At 42.7% G+C, this 17,718-nt stretch overlaps 1 protein-coding gene across 1 annotated transcript in view; it reads left to right on the top strand.

The window, feature by feature from the left end:
* Nucleotides 1-17,718, top strand: part of LOC128644243 (cilia- and flagella-associated protein 46-like) — a gene marked incomplete at both ends in the record, with an annotated part of 384,741 nt that overhangs the window by 207,651 nt on the left and 159,372 nt on the right.

Genomic DNA, 17,718 nt, shown 5'->3' with positions numbered 1-17,718 from the left:
TTCATGGAATTTAGCTCTGAAAATGTCTAATTCCCAGAACTTAACCATTTGAGTGTTAAGCACTTTTCCACCTGGGTGCTAAGCTTATTTGAGTGTTTTTTAATTTTTTTAAATATTTTTTTTTTTCAGATCCCCAAGACTTATACCGTTGGAAAGGTTAGGCAATTACCTTCCCAACAGTAGGTGGTAGCTGCTTAGTTGCTTGAGATACAGGCTTCTAAGCAGCATGCCCACTTTCCCTATACTTGTCGTATTTTGTTAATAAAGTTGCGCAGTGACGTCATTGTGCGTGACGTCACCACGCAAAATGTTAAGCCCCAGCAATGCCTGTCACTATACAGGCCCAATCGCCGGGGCAGGAGCAAGCAGGAGCCCCCAGATCTCTCTTAAGGTCGGAGAGTGCTAGCGACGACTCTGAGCCGTTGTTTGCACCTGAGTGGGAAACTCTGCGACGGCTAAGAGCCGTCGTTAGCACTGAAAGGGTTAAACTGTAACCTGCTGACTTCTCAAGGCTAACTCTGCTGCTATATAAATCCCTAATTGGCTTCATCTGATAACAACTGTGAAACAATGCACTCTATAATAACATTATAGCTGAGGCTAACCTTGTTGTCTTTGGACTAAAGCCCAGATTGGCTCCTCCAAATAAGGCAAATGGGGGTTTAGTTTGCATGTTGATAAATAATTGTAGTAAATGGATGTGGATTTGGTTTTGAAACATTAAAACTTTGCTGATGTTATTCTATAGTAACACAACAGAAATGTCTTGGTGTTTACTGTCCCTTTAAAGGGACATAATACTCATATGCTAAATCACTTGAAACTAATGCAGTATAACTGTAAAAAAGCTGATAGGAAAATATCACCTTAACATCTCTTTGTAAAAAAGAAAGATATTTTACTTCACAATTTCCTCAGCTCACCAGAGTAAGTGCAGTGTAAACAGTTACTGCCTAGTTGCAGGTAAAAACAAGGGAGAAATGAACTGCAGCCAATTAGCATCAACAGTGCTGAGGTCATGAACTCTTTTACTGTGATTTAATGAGATTTCACTTAACTCTTATGAGATTTCATAGTAAACTTCCTTAGGTCCCGGGACAGACATACGGATTTGCTGCTTAAAGTCCTTTACAATGGGGTGTGAATACTTAGGACATTTTGAGGTAAAATATCTTCCTTTTTTACATAGAGATGTTCAGGCGATATTTTCTAGTCTGCTTTTTACAGCTATGCTGAATCACTTCTTAAGTGGTATGATGTCCTTTTTAGCCTCCTCAAAAGCATTAAACCCATAGTTTAAGTCAGCTCTGGAGCGGTAATGCACTGATGATCCTGAGGTGAATATGGCTGACTGTTGGCGCCTATATATGCTGTGCCTGGTAGAATCAGGTGCCATAATCCGCTCAGCACGAGCAGTGCATTGCCTCTCCGGATCTTACTTTAAACGGGCATAGAAGTCATTTTTTACTTATGCATCAGAAATTAGTCAATGAATTAGACGAAGTTTGACCATGATAGCATCTTTATTTCTATATTTAATCTTTATTTTTAACTTTGACCTGAACCTTAAAAATATTGGCTATGTAGGTAAAATACTGGCTGGGTGGCATCCCTAAGCACTATGCAGCTCTCAAGTGGTGCTTCAACCATGTGCTTAGTTAGTAGCATTGTGGGGCCGCTAGTTCTGTCCATTTAATTATGTTTTTAATCCCTTAGCATGCTTTAAACATGTTTTGTACAAGCAATAATGCATTAATAAAATGTTCTAAGGGAGAGCCGCCCAAGATATGCCATCCTGCTATCTAAGTATTTGTGTGGCCATCAGCATTGCTGAGCAGAAACCAGTAATTTGCATTTGAATAACCAAGCTTTGTAAATCTGAGAAATATATACAATTAAAGGGACATGAAACCCATATTTTGTCTTTCATTATTTAGAAAGAGCATGCAATTTTAAACAACTTTGTAATTTACTTCTATTATCGAATTTGCTTTATTTTCTTGATATCCTTTACTGAAAAGCATATCTAGATAGGCTTAGTAGCTGCTGATTGGTAGCTGCACATAGATGCCTTGTGTAATTGGCTCACCGTGTGCCTTGCTATTTCTTTAACAAAGGATATCTAAAGAATGAAGCAAATTAGGTAATATAAGTAAATTGGAATGTTGTTTTAAATCGTATCCTCTATCTGAATCATGAAAGAAATGTTTGGGTTTAATGTTCCTTTAATTTATTAATAGTATCTATTTTCCAGTGTGAGTATATTGTAAAGTTAGCCCCTGGACAAACCCACTGTTAGCCATCAGCCAAGCATTTTATTAGCCAAGCATTTTATTATTGATTTTAAAGTGAAGGTAAACTTACCTTTATGACTATGCAGGATTTCATTTGTTTCACAAAATCAATATGACTTTCAGTCATGATTCGTTATAAATCTAATTTCAAACCAACTTATCGTCATTATTGTTCCATTTGCGATCGTACACAAATGCAACCCGTAAATTTTATATATTTTTTTACTGCCGATCATGTTTCTGTATCAGCCAACTGAAATTCTGACCGCTGGTGCACGTCATCCGCCCACTTGACCCTGTGCGCATGCGCTATTGTTTTCTCAATCTCGGCATCCACGCACGCTCATGATTCGGCAATATCCAGGAATCCCCATAGGACTTGTTATAGTGAGTGCCCATTTTTGCTTGCGCAGAAGACTGTGAAATCGCCAATTGGCACATGCACTGTTTCACGGAGCCTCATGAACGCGCTTTAGGAAGACGTAGAAAGCGGGTGGGACCTGCTCTCTACGTCAAACACAAGAAAAGCCGGAACTGGTTTGTGGGAGGAGTTAGACATCACAACGGTAGGGAGATAACGATTTAAAAATAAGAAAATTGGAAAAAAAAATTAGCGATTAGTTTAGGATAATATTAACAAATGCATTCCTGTATTTTATATGCTGAAACTTAACCTTCACTTTAAGTCCCTTTAAGAGAGATAGTTTCATCATGTTTTCATTATTACCTATTTAAGGGGCTGTTAAAGGGACATGAACCTAAAATATTTCTTTCATGATTCAGGTAGAAAATACAATTTCCTTCCATAAGGCAGGGAGAGTCCACAACTTAATTCCTTACTGTTGGTAATACAACACCTGGCCCCCATTAGGAGGCAAAGACACCCCAGCCAAAGGCTTAAATATCCCTCGCACCCCAGTCATTGTTTGCCTTTTTTTCACTATAGGAGGTGGCAGAGAAGTGTCAGAAGATTTGGATAGTCCTGTAATGGGTATGTTCCCTTCAAGAAATGACTGGAGTTTTAAGTAATCATGTCAATCTCTCAGTGAGAGTAATGATGAAAGTTAGAGTCTGGAGATCCAGGGAAAGTTTTTCTGTGAACCCAGTTTTCTAACAGCTCCTGAGCAATCAGTGTTGGCGAGTTTCACTGCTTGCTGTTACACACTCAAGTCCATTTCAGAGCGTCACCGAAAAACTGTTGCACTTGAGAGGCTGTGCTTGTTCCACAGCATGGATCCTGGAGGGAAAGACCATTTATATATACACTTTTGGGTTAATATCTCCTTCAGGGAGATTATTTGAACAGCTAGGGGCTATTTACAACTGCTTTAATGTGAGAGTTTTTGGGCTCATAGACTGTGTCCTTTTGGCTTGGAACAAACAGGTTTTACTTTTGTTTTTGAGTGTTGCGCAGCTCATAATAGCTTAGCGCCCTTTTCATAGCAGGGGAAGTCCTGTCCTACACACCACGTGACCGAGTGCAGTCTTTTTCATTTTCCTATGATCCTGCTGCGGACATCACTCCTAGATGCCTGGGTCTAGGAGGTGGTAAGTGCCCCAGCTGTTGGGAATATAAAGGTGCCATTTTGGGGTGGAGTTAGCCAGCAAACTAGGCGGACGTGCTTGCTTATAGCTCTGTCTACAGAGCTCAAAAAACATAATTTATGCTTACCTGATAAATTCCTTTCTCCTGTAGTGTAGTCAGTCCACGGGTCATCCATTACTTATGGAATATATCTCTTCCTAACAGGAAACTGCAAGAGAATTACCCAGCAGAGCTGCTATATAGCTCCTCCCCTCACCTATCATACTCAGTCATTCGACCAAAGCAGACGAGAAAGGAGGAACCATAGGGTACAGTGGTGACTGGAGTTTAATTCAAATTTAGACCTGCCGTGGACTGACTTCACTACAGGAGAAAGGAATTTATTAGGTAAGCATAAATTATGTTTTCTCCTGTTAAGTGTAGTCAGTCCACGGGTCATCCATTACTTATGGAATACCAATACCAAAGCTAAAGTACACGGATGAAGGGAGGGACAAGGCAGGAACATTAAACAGAAGGAACCACTGCCTGAAGTACCTTTCTCCCAAAAATAGCCTCCGACAAAGCAAAAGTGTCAAATTTGTAAAATTTTGAAAAAGTGTGAAGCGAAGACCAAGTCGCAGCCTTGCAAATCTGTTCAACAGAGGCCTCATTTTTAAAGGCCCAGGTGGAAGCCACAGCTCTAGTAGAATGAGCTGTAATCCTTTCAGGAGGCTGCTGTCCAGCAGTCTCATAGGCTAAGCGTATTATGCTACGAAGCCAAAAAGAGAGAGAGGTAGCCGAAGCCTTTTGACCTCTCCTCTGTCCAGAGTAAACGACAAACAGGGAAGAAGTTTGACGAAAATCCTTAGTTGCCTGAAAATAGAATTTCAGGGCACGGACTACGTCCAGATTATGCAAAAGTCGTTCCTTCTTTGAAGAAGGGTTAGGACACAGAGATGGAACAACAATCTCTTGATTGATATTCTTGTTAGTAACTACCTTAGGTAAGAACCCAGGTTTAGTACGCAGGACTACCTTGTCTGAATGAAAAATCAGATAAGGAGAATCACAGTGTAAGGCAGATAACTCAGAGACTCTTCGAGCCGAGGAAATAGCCATCAAAAACAGAACTTTCCAAGATAACAGCTTGATATCAATGGAATGAAGGGGTTCAAATGGAACGCCTTGAAGAACATTAAGAACTAAGTTTAAGCTCCACGGCGGAGCAACAGACTTAAACACAGGCTTAATCCTAGTTAAAGCCTGACAGAAAGCCTGAACGTCTGGAACTTCAGCCAGACGTTTGTGTAGAAGAATAGACAGAGCAGAAATCTGTCCCTTTAACGAACTAGTAGATAAGCCCTTTTCTAAACCCTCTTGTAGAAAGGACAATATCCTAGGAATCCTAACCTTACTCCATGAGTAACTCTTGGATTCGCACCAATGTAAATATTTACGCCATATCTTATGGTAAATTTTTCTGGTAACAGGCTTCCTAGCCTGTATTAAAGGTATCAATAACCGACTCCGAGAAGCCACGCTTTGATAGAATCAAGCGTTCAATCTCCATGCAGTCAGCCTCAGAGAAATTAGATTTGGATGTTTGAAAGGACCCTGAATTAGAAGGTCCTGTCTCAGAGGCAGAGACCACGGTGGACAGGACGACATGTCCACTAGAAATCAAGAGAGAAAACAAGAGGGCGACCCCTAGTGCAAATCAATGTGGAACCAGTGATGAATATCTGTAACTGCTTGCGAATGGATACTCACAGAAAGTATTGCACCCTATAGTGCAAATGAAGCATACTAGGAATATTATGGTGTCCTAGTGCACAAATCCGCCCAAAAAGCACTGTCGTGATGTGAGGTGAACTTCAAATATATCAGGATGATGAAAAAACAGAGAACTCCAGTATCAATAAAAAAGTTTAATTAAAAAATACACAGATCTACAATGACATCTGTAGTAAAATTGCAACGCGTTTCTAAGCGCTAACCACGCTTTTTCCTCAGGCAAATGATGACATGTCCACTAGGTCTGCATACCAGGTCCTGCGTGGCCACGCAGGCGCTATCAGAATCACCGAAGCTCTCTCCTGTTTGATCTTGGCAATCAAACGAGGAAGCATTGGGAATGGTGGAAACACATAAGCCATGTTGAAGACCCAAGGGGCTGTCAGAGCATCTATCAGCACTGCTCCCGGGTCCCTGGACCTGGATCCGTAACAAGGAAGCTTGGCGTTCTGACGAGACGCCATGAGATCCAGATCTGGTTTGCCCCAACGATGAATCAGTTGAGCAAAGACCTCCGGATGAAGCTCCCACTCTCCCGGATGAAAAGTCTGGCGACTTAGAAAATCCGCCTCCCAGTTCTCCACGCCTGGGATGTAGATCGCTGACAGGTGGCAAGAGAGAGACTCTGCCCAGCGAATTATCTTTGAGACTTCCAACATCGCTAGGGAACTTCTGGTTCCCCCTTGATGGTTGATATAAGCCACAGTCGTGATGTTGTCCGACTGACTGAAATCTGATGAACCTCAGAGTTGCTAACTGAGGCCAAGCTAGGAGAGCATTGAATATTGCTCTTAACTCCAGAATATTTATTGGGAGGAGTTTCTCCTCCTGAGTCCATAATCCCTGAGCTTTCAGGGAATTCCAGACTGCTCCCCAGCCTAGAAGGCTGGCGTCTGTTGTTACAATCGTCCAATCTGGCCTGCGAAAGGTCATCCCCTTGGACAGATGTGGCCGAGAAAGCCACCATAGAAGAGAATCTCTGGTCTCTTGATCCAGATTTAGTAGGGGGGACAAATCTGAGTAATCCCCATTCCACTGACTTAGCATGCACAATTGCAGCGGTCTGAGATGCAGGCGCGCAAATGGTACTATGTCCATTGCCGCTACCATTAAGCCGATTACTTCCATGCACTGAGCTACTGACGGGTGTGGAATGGAGTGAAGGACACGGCAAGCATTTAGAAGTTTTAATAACCTGGCCTCTGTCAGGTAAAATGTTCATCTCTACAGAATCTATAAGAGTCCCTAGAAAGGGAACTCTTGTAAGTGGTAATAGAGAACTCTTTTCCACGTTCACCTTCCACCCATGCGACCTCAGAAATGCCAGAACTATCTCTGTATGAGACTTGGCAGTTTGAAAACTTGACGCTTGTATCAGAATGTCCTCTAGGTACGGAGTCACCGCTATGCCTCGCGGTCTTAGTACCACCAGAAGTGATCCTAGAATTTTTGTAAAGATTCTTGGAGCCGTAGTTAATCCGAAGGGAAGAGCTACAAACTGGTAATGCCTGTCTAGGAAGGCAAATCTCAGATACCGGTAATGGTCCTTGTGAATCGGTATGTGAAGGTAGGCATCTTTTAGATCTACTGTGGTCATGTACTGGCCCTCTTGGATCATGGGAAGGATGGTTCGAATAGTTTCCATTTTGAATGATGGAACTCTTAGAAATTTGTTTAGGATTTTTAAGTCCAAGATTGGCCTGAAGGTTCCCTCTTTCTTGGGAACCACAAATAGGTTTGAATAGAATCCCTGCCCGTGTTCCGTCCGCGGAACTTGGTGGATTACCCCCATTAGTAAGAGGTCTTGTACACAGCGTAGAAACGCCTCTTTCTTTATTTGGTTTGCTGATAACCTTGAAAGATGAAATCTCCCCTGTGGAGGAGAAGTTTTGAAGTCCAGGAGATATCCCTGAGATATGATCTCCAACGCCCAGGGATCCTGGACATCTCTTGCCCAAGCCTGGGCGAAGAGAGAAAGTCTGCCCCCCACTAGATCCGTTTCCGGATAGGGGGCCCTCTCTTCATGCTGTTTTGGGGGCAGCAGCAGGTTTCTTGGCCTGCTTGCCCCTGTTCCAGGACTGGTTAACTTTCCAGCCCTGTCTGTAACGAGCAACAGCTCCTTCCTGTTTTGGAGCGGAGGAAGTTGATGCTGCTCCTGCCTTGAAGTTACGAAAGGCACGAAAATTAGACTGTTTGGCCTTTGATTTGGCCCTGTCCTGAGGTAGAGCATGGCCCTTACCTCCCGTAATGTCAGCAATAATTTCTTTCAAGCCGGGCCCGAATAAGGTCTGCCCTTTGAAAGGAATATTAAGCAATTTAGATTTAGAAGTCACGTCAGCTGACCAGGATTTAAGCCATAGCGCTCTGCGCGCTTGGATGGCGAATCCGGAGTTCTTAGCCGTAAGTTTGGTTAAATGCACAACGGCATCAGAAACAAATGCGTTAGCTAGCTTAAGTGTCTTAAGCTTGTTGATTATTTCATCCAATGGAGCTGAGCGAATGGCCTCTTCCAGAGACTCAAACCAGAATGCTGCCGCAGCAGTGACAGGCGCAATGCATGCGAGGGGCTGTAAAATAAAACCTTGTAGAACAAACATTTTCTTAAGGTAACCCTCTAATTTTTTATCCATTGGATCTGAAAAGGCACAACTATCCTCCACCGGGATAGTGGTACGCTTAGCTAAAGTAGAAACTTCTCCCTCCACCTTAGGGACCGTCTGCCATAAGTCTTGTGTGGTGGCGTCAATAGGAAACATTTTCCTAAATATGGGAGGAGGGGTAAAAGGCACACCCGGTCTATCCCACTCCTTGCTAATAATCTCTGTAAGCCTTTTTGGTATAGGAAATACGTCAGTACACACCGGTACCGCATAGTATCTATCCAACCTACATAATTTCTCTGGAATTGCAACCGTGTTACAATCATTCAGAGCCGCCAATACCTCCCCTAGCAATGTGCGGAGGTTCTCTAGCTTAAATTTAAAATTGGAAATCTCTGAATCCAGTCTCCCTGGATCAGATCCGTCACCCACAGAATGAAGCTCTCCGTCCTCACGTCCTGCAAACTGTGACGCAGTATCTGACATGGCTCTCATCTCATCCGCGCGCTCTATCCTTAACCCAGAGCTATCGCGCTTGCCTCTTAATTCTGGCAACTTAGATAATACTTCTGTCATAACAGTAGCCATGTCTTGCAAAGTGATTTGTAAGGGCCTCCCTGATGTACTTGGCGCCACAAAATCACGCACCTCCTGAGCGGGAGGCGCAGGTACTGACACGTGAGGAGAGTTAGTCGGCATAACTTCCCCCTCGTCGTCTGGTGATAATTTCTTTACATGTAAAGATTGACTTTTATTTAAAGTAGCATCAATGCAATTAGTACACAAATTTCTATTGGGCTCCACATTGGCCTTTAAACATAGTGAACAAAGCGATTCATCTGAGTCAGACATGTTTAAACAAACTAGCAATGAGACTAGCAAACTTGGAAATACTTTTCAAAATTAATTTACAAGCAATATAAAAAACGTTACTGTGCCTTTAAGAAGCACAGAAAAACTGACACAGTTGAAATAACAATGACCAAAATAGTTATAGCAACCAAATTTTCACAGTAAATGTATTAAGTTAGCAAAGGATTGCACCCACCAGCAAATGGATGATTAACCCCTTAGTACCCAAAAACGGATAACAATTATATAATTAACGTTTTTCTCACAGTCAAATACACTGTCACAGGACTGCTGTGCCTGATTACCTCCCTCAAAATGGATTTTGAAGACCCCTGAGCTCTCTAGAGACGATCTGGATCATGGAGGATGAAGTAGACAGATTGTGACTGAATTTTTACTGCGCAAAAAAGCGCTAAAATAGGCCCCTCCCACTCATATTACAACAGTGGGGAAGCTCAGAAACTGTTTCTATGCAGAAAACAAAAATGGCCATGTGGTAAAAATCATGCCCTAATAAGTTTTATCACCAAGTACCTCACAAAAACGATTAACAAGCCAGTAAACGTTTTAAACATACATTTGAAAGTTATGTATTATTATTAATAAGCCTGCTACCAGTCGTTTTTACTGCAGTTAAGGCTCATACATTATTTCAGTATTAACAGTATTTTCAGAGTCAATTCCATTCCTTAGAAAATACATTCAGTGTACACACACACACACATCAGCCTGATACCAGTCGCTATCACTGCATTTAAGGCTGAACTTACTTTACAATGGCATCAGCAGTATTTTCTCAGTCAATTCCATTCCTCAGAAAATAAATTACTGCACATACCTCATTTGCTGCAGGGGAGCCCTGCATGCTATTCCCCTTCTCTGAAGTTACCTCACTCCTCAGATGAGAAACAGCCAGTGGATCTTAGTTACGTCTGCTAAGACCATAGAAAAAAACCCAGGCAGATTCTTCTTCTAATGCTGCCTGAGAATAAACAGCACACTCCGGTGCCATTTAAAAATAACAAACTTTTGATTGTAGAAATAAACTAAGTTAAAAAACACCACAGATCTCTCACAGCTTCCTTTTTAGTTAGGCTGCAAGAGAATGACTGAGTATGATAGGTGAGGGGAGGAGCTATATAGCAGCTCTGCTGGGTAATTCTCTTGCAGTTTCCTGTTAGGAAGAGATATATTCCATAAGTAATGGATGACCCGTGGACTGACTACACTTAACAGGAGAAATACAGCCTTAAAGTGTAGCTTTTGGCCACTAAAGTTGCCCATATCTGGTGGGACAAAGGGGGACGTAGCCTGGAATACCCCAGAACTTCTAAAGCAGAAAAACATGAGGCAGCAGGGACCTGGAGGAAGCGTTTGCTTCAGACTCCGAGGAAAAGGGATGGTAACACCCTCCCCACCATACCCTCACCTCACAGCCCCACGGAACACTGCGAGCCACCCTTGCCTACCTCCCTCGTGGGCACGAAATCTAGTAGATTGGTGGAGGTGCTGTGAAGAGGAGAGCCGGAGCCAGAACAGTCTTCTCGTCCACGTAGGCAGGCAACAGAGCTGACACCAGTTAGAGCAGCTTACAGCAACCTGGGACAAGGGTGTAGGCGGCTTTGACAGACAGAGACGGACACGCAGATGTTTCCTAAGGTAGGAGTGGAGTGGTGCAACGGATTCTTTGCTGCTTCTGCTTTTGGCGCGAATCGCCATTGATCCAGGCGCATAAGTGAGCGCCCCGCCTACCTCAACAAGCGCTTCGGCACTTGACTTTTATTATCGGCCCATTACAAGACCACTTAGCCCCACACAGCTGGATGAACTGAGTCCTGGTTCCGGCCAAGACTAGAGATAAGTGCCCCTACCAATTTATTAGATCCAGCAGCTCCCCTGTAAAAACTTACACACCCGCTTGGGCAGCAGAGAGAGGGGAGGGTTAAAAGATTGTTATAACAAGTGGCAGCACCTAATCATTGTTTTGGCTGCCCTCAGCACTGCAGCAAATAGGGAGTCCTCACAGCTTAATAAAAGAGACATAAACTGCAATACGGGTCTGAAAAGGCCACTGACTTTTAGCTCTGCTTGTGTGAATAGGGCCCACCTCGGCCAGTCAGGGGGACCACATTTGAGAGGAGGGAGTGGGTTTCCCATGGTGAACCAATTCGCAGAAGACAGGGAAAAAAACAACATAACTGCCTTGCATTTACTATCTATATCCTGTGCCCCTGTTAAGCAGTGCCCTGAGATGTTGCCAGGCGATAGGCCACCCCTTTTACTTAAACTCTATATACATCTGAGGACCACTAGCTAACGGCTTTTAACCTGCTACGCCCTGAATGGGCATGTCCCCTTGAGTCCTTTTTCCACTCTCCTTACAGAGGTGCCCTTTTTTCTTTAGACCCTGACTCACCTCAACATGTGAGTTGCACCTAAAGGCCTGAACCCCGCCAGTCCAACAACATACAGCATACTTGGACCAGACAAGGTTACTCTGATAATATAGCTTCTATTTTAAAATTGCCATGTCACATGCATTCAAGAGAAAGCAGAAGTCCCACACCGGCCCTAAACGGACAGTAGCGGATCACTTCCAACAATCGGACAGAATAACCGACACAAGCTCAGATGAGGAGGGCTCAGATGCTGGAAATCTGTCTAACGCCCAGATCGGCACCACCTTGTCACAACAGGTTTCCCATCTCCCATCAGCTAACAGCAAGTCCAACAACATGATGGACTCCATCAAATCGCTACTAGCTTCTCATCATGAATCCCTCTCAAGGAAATTTGACAGATCGCATGCTGACTTGAAGAGAGATATTGGTTTGATTGTAGAACACACTTGTGCGTTAGAATGTAAACAAGAAGACTTAATGATAGACCATACCATTCTCCTAAGTTATTCGCAGGATTTGGCTGGCCAACTATCAGACCTGGAGATGATGCTGGCCGACCTAGAGGATAGATCGCGCTGTAACAATATCCGGATAAAAGGGGTCTCGGAAACAGTTCTACCTCAGGATCTTGAACATTACCTACAAGACCTCTTCTAGTCTATTCTAGGTCCTGCCCTAAAGGAAGAAGCCCTCATAGATAGAGTCCATCGGGCACTGAGACCAAGATCTGCTGATGAAGGGAAGCCGAGAGACGTCATCGCCCGGCTTCATTATTATACCTTTCGTGAAAAGCTACTCAGAGCCTTGGCTAAAGATAAGGTCTTGACAGATAAATTCACTGATCTTCAAATCTATCCAGACCTCTCACATCACACGCTCCAACTGCGTAGACACTACCAACCATTTACGAGAATAATGAGAGACAAGGGTCTTAAGTACAGATGGGGATTCCCAGTGAGGCTCTTTATTACAAGAGAAGGGCAGCAATATGTAGCCTCCACGCCTCAGCAAGCAAGGGAGCTACTACAGAAATGGGATTACCTTCCAAGGGATGCAGATGACAACTTCACAAGCACCACTACACCCTGTGACCTGCGAGCATCAGCACCAGAGTGGAGACCCCTGCCGCAGAGGCCTACTTCTGCAACAAAGAAAGGGACGGGGCCAATGGGCCTTAATTCTACTCAAACAAGATAGTGACTCTACCTGAACTTCTACTGTATTTCCCTCCAGAGGATAAAGACTTAGCCGTAGTGAACATCTCTGGCTACCCTAACAGCCCAAATGATTGAAGATGGTTGAGAACTGTAAAAAATGTGTACTGCCTGTTATGCCTAAAAACTAGATGGTGGCTTAATTAACTTGATATAGATGAACAAACAGCCTCCAGATGTCTTTATTTTAGTATATTGTTATTTCATAGATGTTTATTTAGCGACAGTCATTTGATAGTGGTGCTTTGGGAGTTAGCTGGCTTCCCCCTCCTCTCCATTTGTGACTCATAGAGGGTAAGTTAAGACCTAACATAGCCTGGACTGTTCATGCATTAGTTGGAGGGATTGGGGGGGGGGGGACTACAATCAGCTGGCTTGATATGCCCCGACATATTGTTACAGAATACCCAACACCCCTGAAAATTAGAGGATAGCTCCATTATCTATAACTGTACAAGTGAAATACTTTCTAATGTTTCTACCCGAGTTAAAGGTGAATTAATTAATGTTTTCTTAACAACATTTATTTTTTTGTGTTGGGTGTTTTTGGAGAGTTGGTTGGCTCCCCCCTCCTCATAACAGGCGACCAGTAAAAAGTAGCCATAATTTGTTTCGGACTCCCTTTGCAACGGTTGGGGGGATGGGAGTCTGCAGTCAACCAGCTTTGTTCTCATCAGCTTATCATTACTACGGCTACTATCAGGCTGATTTAATATACTAATGGGGGATTGTTGAGTAATCTTGTCTACTGTTTTATTTTTCATTGAACTGTTATTATGTTAAAGTATGCTACATTTATATTTTATGTGACGGGAGGTAAGGCTCTGTTTTGCTAACCTCCCCCCCAACTAGTTAGTTGTGTCCTCCTGGGTTAATCCCTGTGAGAGCACTCATTGTGAAAGTGTGAATTTATCACTTTATTTTGCCTCCAAGACTCCTGTGACACTCTGCTGCAGCGATATCTGGGTACACTGTCCTTTGCGCCAGCCCAATTCTAGAATACGGACTGATCCTGAACAGTTCTTAAGAAGCCCCCCCCTCGCTTCCAGACATGGCTCCAATTAGAGTAGCAACCCTTAATGCACAAGGTCTGAATTCCCAACAAAGCATAGCCTCCTGTCAAGATACCACCTGCCTCTCAAAATTCACTTGATGTTCCTTCAAGAAACACATTGGACAGGGGGTTCCCAGTTTTTCAAGAGTTCCTCATACTACCCAGTATGTGAAATGGCCTCAAAGCCTGAGGAGAAGAAAAGAGGGGTAGCCATAGTATTTAGTAGAGATTTAAAATATACTGTTGAATATATTGAAAAAGAGGAGGAAGGCCCCTTTCTCATAATTGTATGTACTCTAAATGATGTTCTATTTATTCTAGTCTCCATCTACACCCCAAACACCCAACAACTACCTTTTCTGCGCAAACTCCTAAGACGCATTGACCAACTTAAAAGGGGACATTTAATAATTGGGGGAGACTTTAACTTAGTATGGGACCTGACGCTTGACAAACAGTAGGCTTTGAAACCGCAAACTGACAGAAACATATCTTCTACCTCCAATGCCTTTCGTAAGCTAATATTCCAGCACAATCTATACAATGTGTGGAGATGCTTGTCCCCAACGAAGAGGGATTTCACACATTACTCTAAGGCCCATAACTCTTACTCCCGAATAGACTACTTGCTATGCGACCAGTGGACGCTAGACGGATTTAGCGACTCTAACATCAAGACATACAACTGGTTAGACCATGATATGGTCTGTACTGACCTTTCCCTGCTACAGTCACCGACTACTCGACCCTCTTGGAAGCTCCCTGAACAGTGTCTGTCAGAAACTGAAATTCCTGAACTTGTAGAGACCATACAGGAGTTTCTGGAACACAATGATATAGGGAACACGAGCATAGATATAGTCTGGGTGGCCCTTAAGGCATACCTTAGAGGGTACTTCATAAAAAAAACAGCAAACTCCCGTAAAACGGCGGCATCTTCTTTAGCTAAATTATACGGAGAGCTTTGCACACTTGAGACAACAAATAAGATGAGCCCAGTGCCACTAATAGCCCAACAGTTAGGACTAATTAGGGAGGAAATCTCTAGAAGCGAAACCCTGAGAGTACAAGAACACCTCCATAAGCTGCGACAAACATACTACTTTAAGGGTAACAGAGCGGATTGGTTACTTGCGAACAAACTTCGCAAGCGCATGCAGCAACAGCGGGTTGCATTAATTAAAACACCTAGAGGTAAGGCCCACTAACCAAATGAGATAGGCGAGGCATTTGCAGAGTACTACACTTCCCTGTACAATTTAGAAGAAATTAGAAGACATTTAGAGAAAACTACTAAAGCAAGCCTTAATGCTATTCGGAAATTTTTAGAGGGACTCGATTTGCTCACATTGTCCCCTGAGGCTACAGCAGAACTTGAGGGCCCATTCACATTAGAAGGTTAAAACGGTGATAGGAAACCTTACACCCCCTAAAGCCCTGGGACCAGATGGGTTCACAGTTACCTTCTATCAGTGCCTAGTTTCAATAATTTCCCCGGTTTTACTTAAAGGGACACTGAACTCAATTTTTTTCTTTTGTGATTCATATAGAGCAAGCAATTTTAAGCAACTTTCTAATTTACTCCTATTATCAATTTTTCTTTGTTCTCTTGTTTTCTTTATTTGAAAAAGAAGGCATCTAAGCTAAGGAGCCAGCCAATTTGTGGTTCAGGACCATGGACAGCAGTTGCTTATTGGTGCTGTCCAATCAGCAAGGACAACCCAGGTTGTTCACCAAAAATGGGCCGGCATCTAAACTTAAATTCTTGATTTTCAAATAAAGATACCAAGAGAATGAAGAAAAATTGATAATAGGAGTAAATTAGAAAGTTGCTTAAAATTGCATGCTCTATCTGAATCATGAAAGAAAAACATTGGGTACAGTGTCCCTTTAAGTTTTTTACAAATGTAGCTGACTTTATCCCAGAGTATCTTGAGGCAAACATTATCACCATACCCAAGGAAGGGAAAGTCCTGTCGCTTTGTTCAAGCTACAGGCCCATTTATCTCATAAATGTAGATGCTAAGATCTATGCAAAGGTCTTGGCTACCAGGCTAGGGAGTTACTTACCGTTGATTATTCACTTGGATCAAGTAGGCTTCATCCTAGGTAGACAAGGGTCTGACAACACTCGTCGCCTCTTGAATATATTTACTGAAGTGGCTGATATGGGCCTTCCCCTACTCACCCTGTCGCTTGACGCTGAGAAAGCATTTGATAGGGTGAGGTGGGAATATCTGTTCCAGACCGTCAAAGCATTTGGTATCCCGGATTTCTTCTGTGCGGCAGCTGAGGCACTTTACACGGCTCCTTCGGTGGTGATTAGAGGGCTGGGATTCTGTTCCCCCAGAATCGCAATTAAAAACAGAACGAGACAAGGCTGCCCCCTTTCCCCACTTTTATTTGCTTTAGTGATTGAACCACTAGGAGCAGCAATTAGGAAAGATTCAGAAATCCAGGGTCTCCAGCTGCATGACATGGGGAAGAAATTAGCATTGTTTGCAGATGATCTCACCATTTTTCTTACAGATCCTTTGGCATCTCTTCCCCCGTAAATGTCATTGGTGCAATTATTTGGGGAACTCTCCTACTATAAAGTTAACGTGGATAAGACCGAGGCATACTCTATTAATATATTGCCAGAAGATCAGGGAGATATCCAAAATCTGTATTCCTTCAGATGGTCAGTTAGGGGTATGTGACGTCTAGGAGTTTTCCTATCCCATATGAAATCCATAACTATACAGGAAAATTATGATGTACTCCTGAAGAAGATTAAATTAAAGCTTAACACTAAGAGATATGATGAAATATCTTGGATGGGTAGTGTAGCTGCCCTCAAAATGACGATCCTCCCCAAGCTCACATACCTATTTAGGTGTATCCCAATTCCGGTCCCGGCAACTTTGATCCACAAATTCCAGGCATTTAACTCATATGCTTGGAATAACAAAAGGCCCCGGGTAGCAGTGCATATTCTCCAGTCCCCTATAGAGAGGGGGGGGTGGGGCTACCGAGCGTGAAACTATATTACGAGACCGCTATGATAACCCATGTGACCGCGTGTGGACCTGATCTCCCGCCCACTAGATGGAGGGACCTGGAGCAGGCGTCGCTACCGGCATATGTCAGGTTGGCGGACCTGATTTGGCTTCCCCCCATCAACAGTCCAATTTGCACATAGCTAATGATATAGTGTAGGGCTGTCAGCTAATCTGGTTCAAGTTAAGGAATAATAAATTCATTGCTCCCCACCCCTCCCCCGTGCACTCTATAAACGGATTACTTCAGGGACTGCCAGACACGCACATCAATACATGGGCTCAGACCGACAAGGTAGTAAGATTTGCTATGCTTCTCTTTATTGTTTTCTTCTTCATATATTGTCTCCTTATGTTCACATGGAACAAGTATAACAAAATGCATAAGCTGTATTGTTGGGGTAAAAAACAAGTGAGGGGAGCTGTGTGTATTTCAATACATAAATAATATGTGTTACCGTGACCTTTAAATGAGCTTCTCGTATTGGTTTCAAAATTCAATCATAATATATATTGCGCTGTGATAAGGTAAACAAATAGGTGAAAATTGGGTGAAAAATTGTGAAAATATGACTACAAGAGGTTAAAAAACAAAATATTTAATTGTTGCCATACAAAACAATATTGGACTAGATAATATATTCTGATAGGATAATAAGTGGTAAAGAGCTCTATTACCTTGCGTATATTATATATTAAAATTCCTTAATCACAAGTTAAAATTGACAATAAATTCACAATAAATTCATGCTATAGTGTTCAAAGCATATGATAAAAACAGATTAAGTTAAAATAATTAACGTAGGAGGTGAAAATAAATGTTCATCTGATGAATTGCAAGTATCTTTTGATGTGACTTTAAATGTGACTTTTAGTTGGAAATGAAATTACTCACAGTTTGCATGAAATAATTTTTCCAGGTGTCTGATTGGTTGAAAC

The sequence above is a fragment of the Bombina bombina genome, unplaced genomic scaffold, assembly GCF_027579735.1.
Source record: "Bombina bombina isolate aBomBom1 unplaced genomic scaffold, aBomBom1.pri scaffold_480, whole genome shotgun sequence".
In the NCBI taxonomy this organism is placed as follows: domain Eukaryota; kingdom Metazoa; phylum Chordata; class Amphibia; order Anura; family Bombinatoridae; genus Bombina; species Bombina bombina.
This window is presented reverse-complemented; position numbering and strand designations above follow the sequence as displayed.